The 13,619-nt window shown below is 43.0% G+C and overlaps 1 long non-coding RNA gene across 1 annotated transcript; it reads right to left on the minus strand.

Moving 5' to 3' along the window:
• Positions 1-4,916: 4,916 nt before the first annotated feature.
• On the minus strand, positions 4,917-13,356 carry LOC125166545 (uncharacterized). The gene is made up of 3 exons (XR_007152456.1): positions 12,467-13,356; positions 8,888-8,945; positions 4,917-5,157 (listed from the first exon to the last, which is right to left on the minus strand). It is a non-coding gene; the product is annotated as an uncharacterized LOC125166545 (long non-coding RNA).
• Positions 13,357-13,619: the final 263 nt, after the last annotated feature.

Below are 13,619 nucleotides of genomic sequence, written 5' to 3' on the forward strand. Positions count from 1 at the left end.
TTATAGTTTTAATTTTAATTTTTTTATTTGAGAGAGAGAAAAAGCATGCGTGGGGGAGGGGCAGAGAGAAAGGGAGAGAGAGAGAATCCCAAGCAGGCTATGCACTATCAACACATAGCCTGATGTTGGGCTCGAACACACGAACCATGAGATCATGACCTGACCCAAAGTCAGACGCTTAACCAACTCAGCCACCCAGGGGCCCCCTATATAACTTTTCAAATCTAAACATAATTGTTCTTAGTTAATGATAGAATGAATATGTTTTTGCCTTTCTAATATGAAAGATTGAGAAAGGACAGAAGGAAGGAAATGAAAAAAAAAAGAAAGGGAAAAAAACCTTGTTAGTTCTGTGGCAAGTTTATCAAAAGACTATTTCTTAATTATCTGCAGGAATAAAAACAAAGGCCCATGACCTTAAGAGCTGTTTATTAAGAAAACAGCTTAATGTTTGATTAAGGAATAATTAGGCTGGAGCTAAGGTTTAAGATCTATGGCAAAGCTTTTTTATTACTGTTTTAATTGTTTAATTTTAATAACACTATTTCCTGATTAATTGTTTAATTAATCAACGTGAAAATAAATATTGGTCCCTGCTCCTACCTCTCTCCAAATTCAAAGTGTGGTCATAGTATAGTTTCCAAGATAGCAAAGTATATTATTATGCATTTTATTTGTGCTCACTGTTGAAAATTTTTGAAAATATTTTGCACAAAAAAATTCTCTTTCTATCCCAGAAACCATAATTATTTTATGAGGCATTGTAAGTTGGCTTATAAAATAAACGTGTAAGACTTTATTGACAACAACCATCCATTCCTCTTGAGTCTGTGGTGTATTTTAATAATAACAAAACTACAACCCCACCCTCAGAAAAAGTTAAAGAAAACGGCCTCTCCATGGATCACCACTCCTGTGAATGCTGTAAGTACCCTCTTCTCAAAATCTTTTTACTTATAAGTTTTTAAAGTCTTTGCTGATTTATTTTGAGAGAGCGCACAGGGGCATGGCAGAGAGAGAAGTAGAAAGAGAATCCCAAGCAGGCTCTGCACTGTCAGCGTGGAGCTGGAGCCGGATGTGGGGCTGGACCTCACTAACCCTGAGATTTTGAGTTGAGCGGAAATCTAGAGCTCCAGACTTAATTGACTGAACCACCCAGGTGCCCCTCAAAATCTCTTTTTAAAAATATAATTTAGTTTGAGCTTCAGAAAACTAAGCGCTGTGAGTCAAGGTTCAAAGAGAACGCAGGCGGACAGTGCCTCTGTGAATGTCCTAATTAGTATCCCTGGGACCTAGTGCCCAACTTCCCACCGCCTTCCCTGTGGGTCAGCACAGGAGCCTCATGGGCCTGTGCCTGAGAGAGAGCCCAGAGGGCGCCCCTGCAGCTCGGGACAGAAGCTCTGGGTCAGGCCTTGCACACTGCACTCTTTGCTACCTTTTTTATTTGTCATGGTTAGACTCTTAGAAACCACATCGAGAAAGCTATTGTGGAAAAATGTCTGGTTCTCTAGAGATTTGAAGCCTGTCACATGAAGGAGTGCCAGGTGCCCTGGCCTGTAATAGGCCTGTTTCCCTCCCGCCCGCTCCCAGGTGCACAGAGTTCCGCCGGGGCGCGCTTCCATCCCCATGGGAAGGAGTCGAAGGTCAATTAGCTTCCATGATTAGCACGTGGTCATCACCTGTCCCGCTGCCTGGCGTCCGGCTCCCTAACCTCAGCTGTTTGCCTGCGGACGAGCTGCAGCTCCCGCCCTCCCCGTGGCACCCGTGGTTGGCTAACCGACCAGAGCCTAGGGGATGGTTCCGGCCAGTCTGCACCACCCCACCGCACTCGAGAAACAATTGTCCCCGGCAGCTGGGAGAATCTGCCAGGTTTTACCCATTTAACCAGTGCGCTCTTGGGAGGATTTGCGCTCCGCACCCAGCGGCTGGCTGGCCCCGGGGCAGCCCTCGGGGAGCAGCCCGGCTTTCCAGGGGAAGGGCCCCAGCCGGCAGCTGCACCCCGTCACTGTGACAGCGCCATCAGCGTCCGTCCTTGTCGGAGCACATCAACCCTGGTAGGTGTCTCTTTGTTCTCCAGTGTCGCGGCCAAACCTGAGGGCCCTAAGGCTGGCGCGTTGCCTTCCAGGAGAGCCTGTCTGCTTTCCTTCAGAGGGTGGCTGCGGCCTGGCAAGGCAAGCCCTAGGTTGTGGGGACCCTACGCAGCTGGAGGCAGCCACTAATTTGTATTCCTTCCTGTCTTCAGCAGGCATTTGAAGGAAACCCTGCTGGGTGTGTGTCCCCGAATGAAGGGTTGTCAATTCTGTGCTCTGCTTTTCCACTTAACCTCCTTCCCAGCACAGAGGTTCTCCTTTAAAAATCTGTTTTTAGTTAGAGATTTTTGTCTTGCGTACATCATCGTAAGTTTGGTCCACTGACGTACATACCAGAACCATCCCTTTCACTGAGAGAGCAGCTCTTGCTTCCACAGCCTCAGATAACCTGCCCCAGGGCGCAGACGCCTTCACCAAACTCTTTGGAGAGAACACATTGTAGAAACGGAAAATTGTTTGTTTCTGATCCTTATTAGTGAAGTACATGTTGGAGCCCATCTGCCCTGTAACTTGGTGTCAGAAACCTTCCATAGACCAGTCTCGGGAAGGTCAGCTGGGAGATGAGGGGCGTGGCTTTTAATCATTTGATCCATTTAATTAAAATGCAATAGAATATAATGGAATTATTGACACAAACAGGTTCTTACTGGTTGGAGCTCAGAGGAACAATGGAAGAGCCTTGAATTATTTAGTTCAGGTCAGCCCCAGTTATGTGAAGATGTTTGGGGACCACCTTCTCTTTCTCCCAACCTCACCTTCTCAGGCAGCCCAACATGGCTTTGCTTTCTCCTCCTCAGAGACTGCTTTTTAAGTATTCCCAGTTTCCTTTGCCTGAGATTTCCCATTAGCCCTGCCTTATCCCTCAGACCTTTCCTAGTATCTCTGCCTCTCAGGGAAGCACCGTTTTCCTTGGAGCCCGTGGCATTTCCTTGGCCTTGCACTCAAGTACCCCAAGAATTGAGAGCTTCTGGCCAGAGTTGGCAGGGAGCAAGACAGCTTTGTTCATGGCTTTCAACTGTTCCTGCAGGGGCAAGACATCCATGCTCATTGTATGGAAAAGTAGTCCTTTCTCAGATGAGGAAAACTCTGTCACTGCTCAAGTGCCACAGCAGTCAGCTTGCCTGAGGTTTTCTTAGAATGGCGTGTTTGGGGCCTCCATCCTGGTGGCATATTAGAGACGAGATGTTGTTTGTTCCGTTGGTGTTTTTGGTGAGCTGTGACTGCAGCTGGGAGGTGAACAGGTAGGCCTGCCCTATGCTGGGAGAGGCTGGTTTGCCCAGGCTGGGCGGTCCTGTGCTTCAGCATCACTGTGAGAAACAAAATATAATTGACCTGGCTCTCTTGACCCAACTCTGGCACCAGCAACACCTGGGATTTCTGTTCACCATGATGCAGGATGGCAGCTGAGGCACACTGTCAAGTAATAGCATAGGGGACATGCTAGAGCCTTGCAGGGAAGCAGGAGTTTGTGGTCCCGATCCTCCTGTCCTCTTGCTCTACAACCTACACATCCAATTACGGCCAGAGTGTAAACAGATCAGGCAGAATGCAGAGCAGGATGCTCACAGTGTTACTTGATTGTAGTCTGTTGTCTTCCTGGGCAGCTCAAGAGAGCCGTCCTCCTAGAGGATGGGCAGTGCCTCTCTGAAGGAATCCTGCCCTGCTCCAGTCTACTATTTTTGATGTCACTTTTTGGTGCAGACTAATGTTAACTTGTGACTAGAAAAGCCGTGACTTGTGGTAAACGTGACCAATAACACAATAAACTCACGGAGTCCCCATGACCCAGCATTTATTGGACCGGAAGTGCTGCCTTGAGAGTGGTGTGAGGGCGAGAGATGAAGAGAGGTGTCCATTTCTCCTGTCTTCTGTTATGCTTTACTAACAGACCTAATTTTAAATAAAGCAGCAGCTTTGGAATTCACGATGGGGTTCCCAGAGGGCCTCAGGCTGTGGGATTTAGACGACAGCAAAAAGGGATGGGCTTTGTGAAAGCTGGGGCCAGGTGAAGCACACATCAGTAGTATAGTCCGAGGACAGAAGGGGCCACAGCAAGATGCTCAGACATGCCAGAGACCCAGTGGGAACCCCAGGGCCTCTGCCTCCCACTCTGCACACCTACTTGCCTCCTGCCTCTGCCCTCCCCTGACAAGCACTGTGGCGGTCTGGGTGCCCAGACCTGGCCAGAGGGAGCCAGAGGTGAGAAAACACGGTCAGTAGGTGTGGCCAGGACCCACCCAGAAGCACCTGGTGTTTAGGAAGAGAAATGAGCTCTGAATGGTACCGTTAAAGAGTTTAAAAGGCTTTGCATGTTTAGATCACCATTTTCTCCTCTTGGCTTAAAGTTCCATTTATGTGAAACCAACGAGAAGTTCATGGGTATTTTTTTTCTGGCTAAAATGAGCCCTGCTTGCCTGAGGCCTGCCTGTGGGCCCATATCCCACGGTCTGGTCAGGTCCTAGGGCCCCCCCTCAGACAGTCAGTGTGGGAGATGGTGGCCACCTCCCTATCTGTCATGTCTTACTCTGGGGACCAGGAGTCTTGTATTTTAGGACAAGACACTGACTCAGTTGTACTAACATGAATCTTTCTCTCAGGAAAGTCCATGGTGCCCTTTGGGGTGCTGACACTAATAGTGTTGGGAGAGTCTGGGGACATCTCTGTATATGTAGTTCTATAAACAGGATGAGTTCACACAGAAAGAAATGATTTTGACTTGGGGACGGTACTAGTTTACTACACGTGAAATGGGAGTTTATAAAAAAAATCTAAAGACTCTAATGAATTGTAAAGACGTAATGCCTTCTTTGTATGATGAACTAAACCACTGAAACTTTATGCCATATGTGTCTGTCCATCATCTGGCCAGCAGCTCCTACATAAACTAGGTGATATCTTGCCTATGGTGAGAGTGCGCAATAGTTCTGAGAATTACAAGTAAACCATCTTTCTGTACAGTCAGTGTGAAAGCTGTCAACAGCAGTGCTAGCTGAGCATGACAGACGAGCTGAGCACTGTTCCAGACGCTGCAGAGAAGGCAAAGTTCTTGGTCTCAGGAACTCACAATCTGGGTGAGGCATAATAAAGAGGTACATATTAAAATCTTATGGCAACAAAAAGGTCTACATACTATGCTATCTTCAGTATCTTATAATCTTTACATCTAATGTATGTGTATATTTTGTCAAAAACATTCCAATTTATTAAAAAAAAAATTTGTCAGTTTCTACACCAATGAAATATCTCAACTTTCTCCCCTCCCCCCTTCTGTTCCTGCAAAGTTACTTTATGACTCACAGAATTTTAACTGCCTCACTTCTTGAGTAGAACTTTCCCTCTTGCCTTTCTTCCTCCATCCCAGAACCCCCTTCACAGCACACCTTCCCACACTCACACTTTAGAAGATTAAATATACTTGGAAATAATAACAGATCCTCTTCAGAAAAGAGCATAGTATGTCCTTTAAAATATACTCTATGTCCCAAGTTTGGTGCAGTGCCTTTAATATGTATTGACTTTTAAATATAGAATCAGCCAACTTTCTAAGAGACTATTCAATACTTTCTTGCTTTTATTTTTAAATAAAACATAAGTATCATGAATTAATAAATATAAGAACTATACATAAAAATTAGCAGAAATCTAGAAGCTTGCAAACTTAGATTCAAACCACACAGAGCAAATATTTTCTAAATAGGCTATTTTCAATATCTATAGTTTAAACACTTGTGCATATACAGTGCAACATACAGTGTATTACTTAGGCTAGACCATAACCCACATGCTAATCTAGATTGGATGATGCACTGGTGTTCTAGCCATGAGGCCCCTAATCCAAAGGTGGTGCTATAAGACATCTCTGTATCCTGACCGACAGCCAATGCTTTGTAAATTCACATATGCAACACCAGAAATGGGTTTCTATAAGTGAAAATAATAATCTATTCACCAGCATGATGACATATTATAAATGGACTCCTTTCATGAAACTTTGAAAATGTGAATTGGCTAAAATTATTTGAGGCATTCTCTGCCCTTAAATGAATCAGGTGAGATAACCCAAGGAGGTCTGTATGCTTTATCCTTAGGGATAAGACTTAAATACTGCTGTGTCCAGATTTGACCTCTGGAGAATTATGTTTCCTGCTAGGTTACAAAGGACACAAAGATCATGGCTCAAATTTTGAAGAAACAGGTTATCTATACATATGGCAGAATCTTCCGTTTAAAATCTGGGCGTTAATCTTGAATGAACCTCCCTAAGTTGTAGTGTTAGAACACATTTAAAAGGACTGAGAACTGGAACACTTACAGTACAGAACAGGCTGTATGAAGTATTCCACTGACACTTAGGTCATTTTTCTTGGTTATACCAATTACTTCAGAGAGCATGAGAGTATAGTTTGGTAAGGTATAATATAGTGTAGTAAATAATACTGTTAATTATAGCTTATGATTTGAAAGCAGTCACCGTGTATCAGGCGCTGTGCTTTGCTAGGGGTCAGCAAACTTTTTCTTAAAAGGTCAAGTGTAAACGTTTTACACTTTGGGGCCAGGAGGCAAATTGAGGGTAATGTGTAGGTACGTAAGTAACCATTTTCAAATGCAGCCGTTAAAAAAAAAAAAAAAATCCTTAGGTCACCATACAAAGAGCTAAAGTCAAACACTTGGTAACAGCCGAGCCAGAGAAAGCAAAGAGTAAAGAGGACCCTATTCCCTGTCACTGGCAGGCAGGAACTCTTGTTCCTTCTGTAAAATAATGAACCTTTTATCAAGGGCCTCCCAACGCAAATAACATTTATGGTTCCAGATGGCACACTGCAGTTGTTCATCTTTATGTAACTGGATGATTAGTACAGAGCAGCAATTGTAGCCAAATCATCTGTCAGTTTGTCTTTAGACCTTTATGATAGTCTCAGCCCAATATTTGGGATAACTAATGACCTGTATTTATGCATGAATTGATGATCAAGCTTTGCTGCCTCTAAAAGGAAATATAAGAGACAGTAAACACAAAGATTGCTTTGGGTCCCAAGCCTCTGGCACCAATGAAATGTCCTTTCTGGCCAAAATCCTGAAAACAGTAGATGCTTTTTCTGGCTAGTGGTGCTGTGATTCTCTGATATGGATGTCCTTTTTCCTGGCTCTTTAAGCAGCAGCAAAATCAAGTGGAAATAGTTTTGTTATGTGTAGCCTCGAATCAGATGGCCCTTGGCTGAGTAATCATCACTCTGGGAACATTTCAAAACATTCAGGAGTTGGAACTTTCCAGTTCTCTGAACATCCCTTACTTGGCAAGGTGGGGGTAATGAAGGCTCTGGTAAAATTATAGACCGTATTCTGCATATAATAGCGAGTTGCCACATATTCCATATGAGGATTTCAAGTTGTAAACTATTTCAGTTCATCAATGACTGGTACGACTTGAATGCCTCCCCTGAGCAAAAACCACTAGGCATCCTAGTGCAACACAAAACTCGATGACATGCTTGCTGTCCAAAGATAAAATTAATTCTAAAACTGTACTAAAGTCACAAATACTTCTAGCGTTCAGCTGATACACAGGATTAACAAAATGAATGGTTAGATGGTGTGTGTGAGTGTTATAATCAGAGTCATCTGAATCTATTTTTAGGTCAGAAACAGTTGAATATTGTTCAGCTTACTATAAACGAATAGATTTCTAACTGAACATGTGAAATGTTTTCTATATTATTATTAAGTTAATTTGTTATAGGAAGTTTTCTTTACATGGATACTTTGATTATACACAGCCCTTTGGCACCTAAACTACTTAAGATCTGGAACCTCTAACACCTCCCCTAAAAGAAGCTGTGTTTGTTTTCTGAGTCAGTTTTGTGATTTCCTGCTGCTCAGTGGCAGCTTGCACTCTGAGTTTACACGTCTCTGCTTGTGGTTACACAATAGGGGACAAATTGTGCCTGGTGAGGAGGCCTGTGAACTTCCTTGATGAACACCCCTAGGAGCCACAGACAACCCACAGTCACATGGCTTCTGGAGAGACAAAGTCCCAGACACACACCAGACTGGCAGTTACTTGTGGGAAGCCCTAGTCTCCATTGTTGCTGCCTGGGAAGTTTGTGCAGAGAATGGCAAAATGGAAACCTAATATCCCACAGTTACGCATCCAAGTTAAATGAACTTGAATAAATTAGTATCCTAAATTTGGTATTAATCAAATTATGAAGTTACAATTTCTCACATTCTGGTAGATAACAAGAATGTAAGACATTTTTAAAGCCCACAAAATAAATGCTATTTTAATACTCTAATAATAAATATTTACCAGATACCTACTCTGTCCCAGACTCTGCCAGTCTCTTTCTCATATGTCATCTCTTTTCCTTTCCACAACTCATAAATAACAGGGCAGGGGTTTAGCACCCAGCATTTCTGAACCAACACGGGGTACCAAGGTGCCACATTGGCTTTGTAACCTTATTTGGAAATCTCTCTCAGGGGTGTTTAGTAGACATTATGTAATATGTTTTGTAAGAGGAACCACTTTGGTAAAACTGAGAATGAGAACAGTTCGCTTTTGATTTCTTTTGGAGGGATTGTGTTAAATTAAAAGCTCCTACACTGAACACAATGGGACTTTTCACTTGGGCAGTTAGGATAAGCACCTTCGATCTGGACTGTCCAAAGCAACTGTTTTCTTAAGAAGGAGAAACAAGACAAAGTTCAAGATAACACCCTCCTAATGGAACCAAACTGAACCACCCAGCTTCACTTCCCCAGGGAGAATCTGCGTCAAGTTGAACACAAATATTTACCTAGATGTACTTGAAGAGGAACCCGAGACTCCTTCCGTGTGTGGACTGCCAACCTGCTCTGAAGAGCCAAGCAGTCATTAGATGTTCTGATTTAGTACTAAGTTATGGTTTCTATAAATACATTATGATACATACATTATATAAATACATTATATATTATATAATGAATATATAGTTTATATAAATGCATTATATAAATACATATAAGATATGTAGAAAATACATCAAAATATATCTAGAAACATGCCAGCAAGAATTTCACTGATTTTTTTTTTTCCACTTCACTATTATAATATCTGGTATTCTCTTAGATTTCTACTTTTCCCAGAAACTCTGCAAAGACTTGATTGCACTTTTCCTGCATTCAATCTGAGGGGCAGTGACAGAAATGGTGCTCATACCAAATAACAGTTTCATAAGGCTGGTGGGAGTGGAGGAAAGGCCTGGTCAACATGCCTTAAAGTGCTTAAACATGGATAAGCTGTGAACGTACAGAGGCCCTAGGACCCCTGACCAGCTCTCAAGTTGTACACTCAGTGTTACACATCCAGCAAGGTGGTATAAAACCCTGCATCCCCTTCAAGTACCCGCAGGGTCAGCTATATAATTTGCAGGGTCCAGTGAATGATGGAAAGGTGCAGATGCTTGTTCACAAAACGAGAAAATAGCTTTTACCTTTTTACTGAAGTCTCTTTCTCAAGCTGTCATGGTGCTTTTTATTTGCATTTAACGTAGCACTCTGTTGGGCAAGGAAGTACTTGCTGGGTAGGTTCAGGGGCTCCCCACTACCAACTCAGCACATGGGGTTGCCTCCAACTGTCCTTGTACCTGCACCCAGCCCCACTGTGGGGCAGAGGAGGACAGCAGTCTCTGGAACAAGGCAGGGGAGTAGCAGCCAAGAACCTGAGCCACGGAAGCAGCAGTATGGCAAGAAGAGGGACCATGTGTAAAGCAGGCTCCAAGCCTATGTCACATACTCGGTGGTCTTATTAGATGTTACAAAACACAAATTCAAGCATAGAAATTTTGAGAATTTCAAAAACAGTGACCACCAGAACATGGATCCCCACCGTGTGGAGCACTTCTGAGCATGGAGCTGGTACAGTCACACTGATAATCCCCATGAAGTCGGTCCTGGCTAACCCTGAAGTGTTTCCAGAGCACCTCCTTGCTAAAAGTAGACTCTTCAGTCCAGAAACTCATCATGTGACAGTGATCTACCTAAACAGTCAGCAAAGAGACATTGTCCAAGAAGAGACTCCTAAAGCAGAGATGCTAGCCAAGAAGCCCCTGCCAAGAGGCAGCTCTCCCAATTTTGAATTTAGCAATAGATAAAAATGAGTTCAGGATCTAAAACCTTTGCTTCAGTTTCAAGAATTTCTGACTAATCACTAGGATGAACTTGTAAGTAGAAAACCTTCCTGAGTTTCTTGGTGACAGGCTTAAGGGAAGGTAGATCATGAGAGAGTCGTAATCACATAATCGGCACAGAAGCCACCAAGCCATGAAAATCCAAACAAACAAACAAAGTGTTATCTTATTAGCTGGGCCAAAAACAAAACAAAACAAAACAGATGGCCAGAAAAGCGGCTCTGGGAGCCTGGAAAATAAGATCTTAAGAAGAGAAAAATAAGAAAAAGAAAAGCACCATGATAGCCATGAACTCTGAGCTAGTAATGGAACAAAATCCAGATAAGCTTAAAAAAAGAACCATCATGGGTCTTGCATTTTCCCAGAGTTCAAAATTATCCTCAATGGGTTGTAAATCTCAAATATAACTCAGAACTATTTTGACACAGAAACTACATAACTGGGGCATTGGGTTCAGTGCTTTGCATTGGCTACCATGCTAAATTGTCGAACCACCCTTCATTGGCCTCATTTTGCAGGTGGGAAGCCAGCACTGAGAGAGGTACCTTGTCCACAGCCACCCAGGTGGTGCATGGTGACAGAGCTGAGGTGTCTGAGCAGCCGGCCTCCATGCCTGTGCTCTGAGCCTTGACTTCATGCTCACAGCAATAGCTGCCTTGTATTCCGTCAAGGGGCACAAAAAGCACTTGTTAAAGCCCTATGCCCTGGGGTTTTTTGTTGTTGTTTGTTTGTTTGTTTGTTTGTTGGAAATTGTAATCTCTAGAGCAAAAGAACTCAGGCAATGCAGGTAATGAAAAACAGCTCAAGGATATAAATGAAATCTTTGAGTTCCTTCTCTTTTCTCTCTTCCTTTTGGTATTAATCATCCCTTCTAGCCTTTCTATGCCCTCATGTCCTACTTATAAAATAACAATGACGCCTTCATCATAGTATTGTTGTAAGGGTTAAAACTGGTAATCTATGTAGATCACTTAGCATATCACTCTATAAAATTTGCCATTATCAATATAAGTGTTCATGTTAGTGTTCATGTCAATTTTGGAATGGGAAAGAATGTTGAATGTGTATGGGCAGACACTGTTAGTCTCTTAGACTAAAAGTATGAAACAGCAGAGCAGAGTGTATAAGGTGGGTTAGGGAGAATTACGAATTTAGAGCCTAATGCTGATTAAAACCTGTGTTGTGTTATAACTATCAAGCCACACACCTAATATGATTTATTTTCCAGTCGATGTTCCTGAAAATTCTTTCAGAGGCCCTTCATATCCTATATACGGCCAACTTCTTAGTCAAACAGGAAAAAATCTAAGGGAAAAACTAAATCTCAAAGGACTAGAATCCAAATGTTGCCAATTTATCCACTCTAAAGTTTGTTTCTGAAAAAATTCACAACAGTGCCAATTACTTGGCTTATTTATTTTATATTTTACCATTTTACTACTTATAAATGGCTTAGGGAATCACAATTTCTTATTTATACATTTTTCTTATTATCTCACATAGAGTAAAAGTTCTATTTTTTTCCAATTATTAGTACAATGAGACACAACATAAGATATAAATAAGTTGTTATAAGTAACTTACTTGTTATAAGGCTAAATAACACTTCCTAACACTCTCTTAGGGAATTCATTCTCTGGTTCCCACAAATGTGACCTCTGTAAGTTTAGAGTTTGGGATCCTAAAGGGGAAGCACATCCACCAGGAGACCTAGCAAAACACTCCCATTGCACCTTAAGCTACCCCTGCGGCCCAACCACCTGGGGCAACTCAGGCCAAACTATTAGCAAGTAAAAAGAGGAATCACCATCTTGGCAGGGGTAATCTACCCTGCTCACTGGTCAGGAGGAGGAAGGACTGCTGTTATCCAGAGGGCAGAGAGGAATGCGTTTGGCATGCAGGTGATTGACTTGGGCTTCTCTCAGAATTCCCTTGCCCAATAACGAGACCCCTTAATATTTATCCATTATAAACCCAGCAGCCACAGCTTGAGAAAGGGGGTGGAACCCCTCTAGATTTCCCACCAAGTCCATGCCAAAAACCAGAAGAGAAGCTAGCCAAGGGTGAAGGAAATTTTGAATGGTTAGCAAAGGAAGGAGAGAAGGAGTATCATTTGTGACCTTGAGGCTAAAAGCTGCAGTAGTGAGGACAGTAGTTTGCCTCACTAATTACCCTCCTGTGAGTTTCCCTCAGGGAAAAAAGGCTCACCAGAATCCTGTAGGGGGTGCCCCCCGAATTTATACATAATAAGTAGATCCAAGCAGCATAAGGAAAGGGCCCTCATGGGTGCCGTGCCACAGTCATATCCTCCCTTCAGGACACAGATGTATCTTCCCATAGGTAGGAAGGTGGTGGCCTATTAGTCCTCTTTGGGAATCACCTCAGTGGAAGAAGGCCCCCCGCCGAAGGTCATGTGCCCTTTGATGACCACATAACATGATGACTGATCAGTGCAAGTCAGGACAAGTCTGGAGGACTGTTCCAGCTTCAGCGCCCCCACATGTAGGGAGAGGCCTTGTTAGGATGACATGTCAGGCCAACGTCTTCTTCTGCCCAAGTTTTCTTCCTCTCTTGCCTTCACCTTAATAAATTTCCTCTACACTAAGCTCCATCTCAGAAACTGCTTCTTGGAGAAGCCAACTCAGGGCAGTCACTGTTACTTAGATTAACTGTGAACTTTTTATCCAGATCACCATGTTGCTTCATCTTCAGGCCCTACTTTATCTGGTGGGTCAGAGGGGCATCAAGGAAGATGGCAGGCTTGATCTCCTTTGCTAATGGTATACACATGAGGGCTATCCACTGGCAAAGGACATTGTCGCAAGAGGCTCAGAGGCTAAAATGAAGAGGCATATCGGGAGCTTCCCACATGAGGAAATTTGGCAATAGGTTCCACAGAATACCTACAAAATGCTCGTAAATGCCTCCCTTCAGAAGGCCAACATTTTCATGCCTACCACAGAGAAGGCACCACCCACTAGCCAGGATGGCCCAAAGGTGATACACATATATCCAACAGAAGATTGGAGGCAGTGGTGTTCTGGCAAAGGTTTAACAAACAGCAATCAATCCACAGGTAGGGGGAAGCACTGATTTGTGTTTGCTTATTTCTGTGGTGTAAAGACTCCCGCCATGGCTGATTTTAAGTTACCAATATGACATCACTGATTGTGAAGTCAGAAAGAGGAGTGTGGCAGCATCCCATTACAGAATATTTCGACCACACAGGTGCAATCCATATAAATAACCTTAAGGGGGTAAATTATGGTGAAAGTATATAGAACAATTAGGAAGTGACAAGTTTTGAGTAGTACCTCTGTTTTTAGTATAATGTATTTCATTGTAATTTTATGTAATTGAT

The sequence above is a fragment of the Prionailurus viverrinus genome, chromosome B2 (assembly GCF_022837055.1).
Source record: "Prionailurus viverrinus isolate Anna chromosome B2, UM_Priviv_1.0, whole genome shotgun sequence".
In the NCBI taxonomy this organism is placed as follows: domain Eukaryota; kingdom Metazoa; phylum Chordata; class Mammalia; order Carnivora; family Felidae; genus Prionailurus; species Prionailurus viverrinus.